We start from the raw sequence: 10,156 nt of genomic DNA, 5'->3' as shown, positions 1-10,156 counted from the left end.
CCATGTTGCTGTTAGAGTGTACAGTGATTTTCTGGTTCTGCTTATCTCACTCAGCATCAGTTCATGCAAATCCATCAAGGCTTCCTTGAATTCCCATCCTTCCTGGTTTCTAATAGAACAATAGTGTTCCACGAAATACATATACCACAGTTTGTTAAGCCATTCCCCAATTGAAGGACGTTTACTTGATTTCCAATTCCTTGCCACCACAAACAGGGCTGCTATGAATATTTTTGTACAAGTGATGTTGTTTTTATCATGTCTTCAGGGTATAGACCCAGTACACACACACACACAATTAGGTAAAACATTTCCATATTCACATTTTTTATAAGAAGAGTTGAATAAAAGTAAATAAAAAAGGAAATGAAAAATAGCATGCTTTAATATATATTCAATCAATATTATTTCTTTCACTGGAGGTGAATAGTATTCTTCAGTATTAGTCTTTGGGATTGTATTGGGTCATTGTATTGTTTAGATTGCTAAATCATTCACGATTCATCAAAAACTGTTGCTTTGAGTGAGTACAACAGTTTTCTGGTTCTTTTCACTTCACTATGTAAGTCTTCTGAGGTTTTTCTGAAATCATCCTATATGTCATTTCTTATGACATAATAATATGCCATTATAATCATCATTTACAATTTGTTTAGCCATTTACCAATTTATGGGTATCCCTGTGATGTCCATTTCTTAGCCACCACAAAAAGAACTGCTATAAATAATTTTTTGTAAAACTAAATTCATTTCCTTTCAGTGTGTCTTTGATATTTAGATCTTGCAGTGGTATTCCTCAATCAATTAATCACTTTTGGAAATAGTTCCAAATAGCTCTCCAGAATGATTGGATCAGTTCATGATTACACCAACAATGCCACTTTAATATTTGTGTGAGATGGTATACTGCAGAGTTGTTTGAATTTGCATTTATCTGCTCAATAGTGATTTACAGCATTTATTTCACATAACTATGGATAGCTTTGATTTCTTTGTTGGAAAACTGCCTGTTCATGTCCTTTGATTTTTTAGCAATTTGGGAATTAATTTTTTAGATAAATTTGACTCAGTTTTCTATATATTTGAGAACTACCAGAGATATTTCAGATATATATCAGAGATACTTACTGCAAAAAATTTTCCTAAGTTTTCTGTTTTTCTTATCTTTTTAGTTGCATTTGTTTTGTGCAAAATCTTTAATTTTATATAATCAAAATGATCTATTTTACATTTTGTAATGGACTGTTTATTATTTGATCCTAAATTCTTTGCTTATCCATAAATCCTTTTCTTGATCTCTTAATTTTTTTATGGTATCACCTTTTATGTGAAAATCATGTACCCAGTTTGACCTTCTCTTGGTTGGTATATGATGTGGGATATTGATTTATACCTAGTTTCTGACTTGCTCTTTTACCATTTTCCCAGCAGTTTTTGTCAAACAGTGAATGTTTGTTCCAGAAGTTTGGAACTTTGTGTTTATCATATTCTATATTAATTTATTGTAATATAATTTGTACCTCATCTACACCACTCATTCACCACTCTTTTTTTAGTCAATACCAGTTTATTTACATAAGTACTACTTTGTTAGTAAAATTTGAGATCTGGTTTGGCTAGGCTTCCTTGTTCACACTTTTTTTCATTAATTCTCTTAATATTCTTGAGCTTTTCTTCCAGATGAATTTTATTGTTTTTCTATATCTATAAAATAATTTTGATAATGTGATTTGTATGGCCCTTAATAGATGCATTTATTAGGGCAAAATTCTAATTCTTATTATATCGATGACCAACCTATGAGCAAATAATATTTTCCAGTTTTTCAAATCTAATTTTATTTATGTGAAAAGTGTTTTATAGTTGTGTTCATGTAGTTCTTGAATTTGTCTTCACAGGTAAATTTCCAATTTTTTTTTTACTGTTCACAATATTTTAATGGAATTTCTCTCTTTCTGCTAGACTTTGTTAGTAAAATTATAGAATGTTCAATATTTATGTAGTTTTATCATAAATCCTGAACCTTTGCCAAAGTTGTTAATAATTTCAAATAGTTTTTAAGTTGATTTACTAATATTCTCTAAGTAAACCATCATATCATCTGTAAAGAATGCAAGTCTTGTTTCCTCATTGCTTTTTATAATTCTTTCAATTCCTTTTTCTTCTGTTATTGCTAAAGCAAACATTCCTACAATAACAATTGTACTAAAAAATATTTCTAGTGCAATATTTTAAAAAAATAGAGGTGATAATAGGTCCCTTTCCTTTACTCCTGATGTTATTGGGAAGGCTTTTGACTCATCCGCATTACAGAGAATGTATGCTAATGGTTTTAGATTAAAAAATGCTTATCATTTTAAAGTAAACTCATTTTATTTATATTCTCTCTAGTGTTTTTAAAGCAATGGGTGCTGTATTTTGTCAAAAGTTTTTTCTACATCTTTTCGATAAACATATGATTTATGTGGGTTATTGATATGGTCAATGATTGGTTTTCTATTATTGAACCAGTCCTCCATTACTGGCATAAATACTACCTGGTCAAAGACTTAACTTTGTTAAATATGTTGTAGTTTCTTTGATAATATGTTATTTTAAAATTTTATGTCAATATTCATTAGGGAAATTGGTCTTTTTTTCTTTCTCTGTTCTGGCTCTTACTTGTTTGGGTATCAGGAATTTGGTAAGACTCTTTCTTCACCTATTTTCCCAAATATATGGTATTTTAAGATTAATTGATCTTTAAATATTTAGTGAAATTCACTTGTGAATCTATCTGACCCTGAGAATTTTTTAAATAAAGTTCAATGATTAAGTTCAATTTCTTTTTCTAAGATTGAGTTAAGTATTTTAGTTCTTCCTCTTTTAAACTGAGTAATTTATTTTTGATTATTTGATCTGTTTCATTTGGATTGTCAAATTATTTTGTTATATAATTAGGCAGAATAAGTCTAAAGAACTTTCTTAATTTCCTTTTTATTGGTGGTGAATTCATCTCTCTCATTTTTGATACTGGGTTTGGTTTTCATTTTCCCTTTTTAAATTGAATTAACCAATAGTTTATCTATTGTTTTGTTTTGTTTTGTTTTGTTTTGTTTTGGTTTGGTTTGTTTTGTTTTGTTTTGGTTTGGTTTGGTTTGGTTTGGTTTGTTTTCATAAAACATGCTTCAGGTTTTATTAGGTCAATGGTTTATTTGCAGTTTTTCATCTCTCTTTTGATTTTTAGTATTTCCAATATTGTGTTTGCTTGAGGATTTTTGTTTGTTCTTTTTCTCTTTTTTAGGTGCATACCCAAATCATTTATGTTCTCTTTCTTTTGTTACTGCAATTTCCCTAAGTTACCCTAATTGGAAATTTGACTTTATTCCATAAAGTTGCTATGCTATTATACTGTTATCATTTTCATAATAAAATTATCAATTGTTTTTATGATTTGTTCTTTGATTCACTTGTTTTTTAGAATTCACTTCCAATTAATTTTAATCTCTCTTTTGTCAATATTGAATGCCATTTTTATTACATTATGAGTTGGAAAAGAAACATTTATTATTTCTGTTTTTTCTACATTCATTTATGAGGTTTATACATCTTAATATATGATCAATTGCCATACAGGTACCATGAACTTCTGAAAAAAAGATAAGCTCCTTTCTATCCCATTCACTTTTCTCCAGAGATCTATTATACTTAACTTTTCCAGAATTCTATTCACTTTTTATACTCCTTTTTTGTTTATATTTTTGTTGTTGTTTAGATTTAGCTAGTTCTGGGAGGGCAAAGTTATGATCTTCCACTAGTAAAGTTTTATTATCTTTTTTGTCCTGTAACTCCTTCTACAACTTCAAAATTTATATGCATATTTCAAACATATATGTATATATATATATATATATATATATATATATACATATACACATTTGGTATTGATGAGACTTCATCATCAGTGGTACCTTTTAGAAATTTATAGTTTCCTTCTGCATCTTTTGCAATTAGATCTAATTTTACCTTTTCCTTTGATTGAGACTATGATTGTTAAACTTTATTTGCCTTACTTGAAACACAATAGATTCTGCTCTAGCCCCTAACCTTTATTTCTCTGCTTCAAATGTGTTTCCTGTAAACAACATATTGTAGGTTCCTGGTTTTTAATTTATTCTGTTATTTCTTTCAGTTTGTGGATGATATCATACAATTCACACAGCTATGATAATTGTCTTTCCTTACATTCAATTTTTTTGTTTATTCCCCTATCTCCCTTACCCCCACATTTCTCATTCTCACAAGGATTTTACTTCCCATCACTACTTCCTATTTTATTGATATCTCCATTCCATTCTATTATCCTTATATCTTTTTACTTTCTTATAGGGTATTTCTATATTCAACTGAGTGTGTATTATTTCCTCATTGAAGTAAAATTTGATGAGAGGAAGATTTAAGCTTTTTCTAACCACATCCCCCTTCTTTTACTTCATTATTCAAATTCCACCCTCCTTCTTCCAAAGCAATTTTCTTTCTCACTTCTTTATTTTTTTGGGGGGAGGAAGGGTTTTTATTATTCCATCAGTCATCTTGTATCCACATCCTTTGTGTATACAGACTCCATCTAATTTGTCTTAAAGTAATAAAAGTTATTAAGAGTTAGAAATAGTACATTTCCATAGAGAAATGTAAACAACTTAACTTTCTGGAATTTCTTATGTTTTCTACTGTTTCTTTTATATCTTTTTTTTATATTTCAGTTCTGATCATTTAATAAAAAAAGTCTGAAATCCTTCTATTTCCTTTTTTTGATATTATTTTTCTAATTACATGACAAGATACTTTTCAACATTCACTTTTTGTAAGATTTTTGAGTTCAAAAGGTTTCTCTCTCCTTAACACCTTCTACCCTCCCCTTGACACCAAGTAATCTTACAGAAGTTATACCTGTACACTCATGTTAAAAATTTTTCCATATTATTCTTGTTACAGGGTAGTTAATTTTTGGTTATAATCCAAACTCCTTTGCCCTCTGGAATATCATATTCCATATGTGCCAATCTTTTAATGTTGAAACTGCCAAGTCCTATATAATCCTGACTGTGGCTTTGGTATTTGAATTGTTTCATTCTGGCTACCTAAAGTTCTGGAGCTTGGCCACAATATTCCTTGGAATTTTCATTTTGGGATTTTTTTTCAGGAGGTGATTGTTGGATTTTTCAATGCCTATTTTACCTGCTGGTTCAAGGATAGAGCGGGTTACCTTGATAATTTCTTGTTGTTTATGTTGTCTAGGTGATTTTTTTGATCATGGTTTACAAGTACTCCAATAATTCTTAAATATTCTCTCCTGGGGTGATGCCCATCAATTGGAGAATAAATGAACAAGTTATGGCATATAAATGTTTTTGAATACTATTGTTCTGTAAGAAATGATAAGCAGTAAATTGGGAAACAATTTTTGCAACTAGTATTTCTGACAAAGGACTCATTTCTAAAATATATAGAAAACTGAGTCAAATTTATTAAAAAAAAATAAGCCAGACTTCTGGCCAAGATGGTGCAGAGAAGAAAGGCACAGTGTTAAAGGTCTCCTGATCTTCCCTCATATATGATATGAAATAAACCTCTTAACAGAAATTCAATCTACAAAACCCAGAAAGAAAAGCTAGGAGAAGAACATCTACCACAGGATCTGTCTTCCAAGATCATGGTTGAGTTGGGGAGCAGAGGGAAGATCCTTCCATTAGCATAACTGTTGAGACTGAGAGCCTAGATTAACTTCAGATTACCCTGATTGGCATGAGGGCGCAGGAACCTAGGGAACCTGAGGGCCTGAGAACAACACTGGCTTGATCAGCAGCCAGCCTAGAGCCTGGTTAGCCACAGGGGCTCTTGCCAACTAGGGAGCAGAGGCATTGGTTGTGATACTGACCATCTGGAGCTTGCTGACAGGGCTGAAGGGAGAGTTCTGGTGTGGGAAAACTGCAGACATCAATCCCTGGGTTCCCCTGGTATGGAGGAACTCAATCTGTACCTTGATTTCAGTTGATGCCTATTCCCAGAACACAATTACAGCACACCTTCTGCCCTAGGCTAAGACCAAGCAGCAGAACTATCTCCCTGTGAACAGTGAGAGTGATTACCTCACCCAGGGGTATAGCCCACCATTGAACAAAGATAAAAGTATTCAACAGCTTCAACCAATTCCTCTAGGTCAAGGGAGAGGGCCTCAATCAAGATCACAGACACTCCAGATAAAGCAACCAGAAACTCGAACTGGCCAATTGGAGATATTATGCTCAGTGAGTAAATCCTCTAGGGATCACAACACCATACCTCTGTGAACCAACACCTCTCCAACACAAGATCTTAGGATAATGAAAAAAGGTCAGTGCAAAGGAGGGTCCATAGAAAAATTCTTGGAAGGAAAAGACACTAACTGAGAGAGATGTAGAACCTCTGAGAAGACTAGGGCCTGCTCTCTAGCACAAAAAGACTTCCTTGAAGAAACAAGGAAGGAGTTTAAAATCAATTGGAAAACTTGGGAGAAAAAATCAACATCTTGCAACAAGAACACAATTCTCTCAAAAATCTCAAATGGTCAAATGGAAAACTCTTACAAAAATAGAATTTACCAATTGGAAAAGGAGTTGCAAAAGGTAAATGAAGAAAATTCTTCTCTTAAAAAATAGAATGGAGTCTGTGGAAACTAATGACTTCAAGAGACTGCTAAACAAAACCGAAAAAATTGGAAATATAGAAGAAAATGTAAAATACCTCATCAGCAAAACCACTGACCTTGAGAATAGATTGAGAAGGGACAACCTGAGAATTATAGGCCTTCCTGAAAACATGGAAGAGAAAAAAAGTCTAGACTTAATTTTATAGGATTTAATGATTTCCCTCATATCATGGAACCAGAGGGCAAAATAGTTATTGAAAGAATGCATAGATCCCCTCCTGAAAGAGATCCTAAAATGAAACCACCAAGGAATGTTGTAACCAAATTCCAGAATTATCCGATAAAAGAGAAAATCCTGCAAGTAGCCAGAAAGAAACAATTTAATTACCAAGGAGCCACAGTAAGAATTTCGCAGGACCTGGCTGCATCAACATTATGGGATCAAAGGTCCTGGAATGAGATATTCTGAAGAGTAAGGAAGCTTGGAATGCAGCCAAGAATCTACTATCTGGCAAACTGAACATTCTGTTCCAGGGGAAAAGATAGTCATTTAACAAAATGAGAGACTTTCAAAAATTCCTGATGAAAAGACCAGAGATAAAGAGAAAATTTGGACATCAAACAGGAGGTTCAAGAAACACATGAAAATTTAAAAAAAGGGGGGGAGATAAAGAGGAAAAAACCTTCTATCCAATAAGATGAAACTGGCTATATCCCAGCATGGGAAAAAGATTCTCATAATTCTTGAGAATTGTAACTCTATCAGAGAGAATATACTTAGCCAGAAGTGATGGGCACTCATGACTTATCCATGAGACTACTATCTAATGGGCATAACTGTCTATATCCCTATTTGGGAGAAAGATTAACAATTTTCAAGAATTGTAACTCTATTAGAGAGAGTATACTTAGCCAGAAGTAATGGATACTCATGATTTTCTGTGACTCAGATAGAATGATTTAAAAACACTATCTCCTTAAAAAAGGGGACAGGAAAGAGATGGGAGGATGGAGGAGATTGAATGGGATAAATCTCATATAAAGAGGTACAAAAGGCCTATTGTAATAGAGGGGAATAAGGGAGGAGACGAGAAACAGCTGAATCTTCCCCTCTTCAGACTTGGCTTAAAGTTAGCTTAGACACACATTCAGTTAACTTAAGAAGCATTTTACTTTTCAATTATTTAAAGTGGAAAGGGGGAGATAGGATGGAGACAAGGAGAGGAAAGAAAAAGGGGAACTAACAGAAGGAAGGGAAAGGAAAAGGGCAAAATAAATAAAATCTTTGAAAAACAAAACAAAGCAAAACAAGCCATTCCCCAATTGACAAATTATCAAAGGATATGCAAATGCAATTTGCAAATGAGGAGATCAAAGCTATCCATAGTCATACACAAAATTGCTCTAAATCATTACTGATTAGAGAAATGAAAATTAAAGCATCTCTGAGATACCACCTCACACATATCAGATTGGCCAATATGACCAGAAAGGACAATGTTTAATGTTGGAAGGTTTGTGGCAAATCTGGGATGCTAATACAGTGTTGGTGGAGCTGTGAACTCATCCAGCCTTTCTGGAGAGCTATCTGGAATTATGTCCAAAAAGCAATAAAAATGTGCATATCCTTTCATCCAGCAATACCACTCCTAGCAACACTGTTTATAGTAGCAAAGAACTGGAAATTGAGAGAATGTCCATCAATTGGGGAATGACTGAACAAATTGTGGTATATGTATGTTACGAACACTATTGTTCTATTTGAACTAAGAAGGTTGGGATTTCAGAGAAACCTGGAAAGACCTGCATGAACTGATATTGAATGAGATGCACAGAACAATAACACTGTAAACCCTAACAGAAACATGGGGGGGTGATTATTAACCTTAATGGACTTGTTCATTCCATCAATGCAATCATCATTGGACAATTTTAGACAACCTGTGATGGAGAATACCATCTGTACCCAGAGAAAGAACTGAGGAGGTCAAAGACCAAAGTCTATTACCTTCAATTTTTTTTAAAGTGTCTTGTGTATTATATAATTTTATTATCTCTAATATCTTATTTTCTTCCCAAGAATATGATTTCTCTCCCAACACATTCAATTTTGATCAATGTATAACATGGAAACAGTGTAAGGATTATCAGATTGCCTTCTATGGGAGGATGGGGGAAAGAAGGGAGGGTGGAGGAAAAATTATAAAATTCAAAATCTTACATGAAATGATAGGTAGAAACTACTATTGAATATCACTGGAAAACAAATAAAATATTTATAACAAATAAAATAAAATACCAGTGGGGCAGCTAGGTGGCACCGGCCCTAGAGTTAGGTGTACCTGAGTTCAAATCCGGCCTCAGACAGTTAGTAATTACCTAGCTGTGTGTTCTTGGGCAATCCACTTAACCCCATTTGCCTTGCAAAAACCTAAAAAAATATTAAATAACATAAAATAAAATACTGTAATTTTTTTAAAAAGAAAAAAATAAGCAACCTGACTTTATAAAAACCAAAAGACATTGATACTGAGTAAAGTGGGCAGAACCAAAAGAACATTGTACACATTAACAGCAACACTGTGAGATGATCAGCTATGATGGATACAGCTTCTCTAAGCAATTTAGTGATGAAGGTCAATCCTAGGAGAACCTGATATGGAAAATTCCATGAAATCTAGAGAAAACGCTATGAAGTCTGATTGCAGAGCAATTCACACTATGTTCACTTTTAAAATTTTCTTTAAGGTTTTTTCTTTCTTTCTCATCATTCCCACCTCATTCTAATTCCTCCTTCACATCATTCCTTATATGGAAATATGTTAAATGTGATTGTATATGTACAAGCTAAATAAGATTGTTCACTGTCATATGGAGAGGAAAGAGGAGAGGGTGGTAAAAAAATGTGTGTATGTACATAGCTCCTGGATCTATTTTCCATATCAGTTGTTTTTCCAGTGAGATGTTTTATATTTTCTTCTTTTTTCATTTTTTTAAACTTTTCAAAATTTTGTTATACTGATTCTAGATGTCCCATGCAGTCATTACCTTCCATTTTTCACATTCTAATTTTTATGGAATTATTTTCTTCAGTTAACTGTTATATCTCCTTTTTCTATTTGGCCAATTTCTCTTTTTTAAGGAATTGCTTTTTTTCTTTCTTTCTTTTTTTTTTACTTAGCGATTTTATTTATTTTGACTGCATATACACACACACGATTATGATTTATTAAATTAAAGATTTTATTTTGAGTTTTACAGTTTTTTTCCCTAATCTTCATTCCTTCTTCCCACCCACCCACCCACCCCCACAGAAGGCAATTTGCCAGTCTTTATATTGTTTCCATGGTATATACATTGATCCAAATTGAATGTGATAAAAGAGATATCATACCCTTAAGGAAGAAACACAAAGTATAAGAGATAGCAAGATAAGACAAAAAGATTACAGGCTTTTTTTCTAAATTAATGGTAATTGTCCTTGGTCTT

Source organism: Macrotis lagotis, chromosome X (genome assembly GCF_037893015.1).
Source record: "Macrotis lagotis isolate mMagLag1 chromosome X, bilby.v1.9.chrom.fasta, whole genome shotgun sequence".
Taxonomy (NCBI): Eukaryota; Metazoa; Chordata; class Mammalia; order Peramelemorphia; family Peramelidae; genus Macrotis; species Macrotis lagotis.
The sequence above is the reverse complement of the archived record's forward strand: the minus strand, read 5'-3'. Positions refer to the sequence as shown.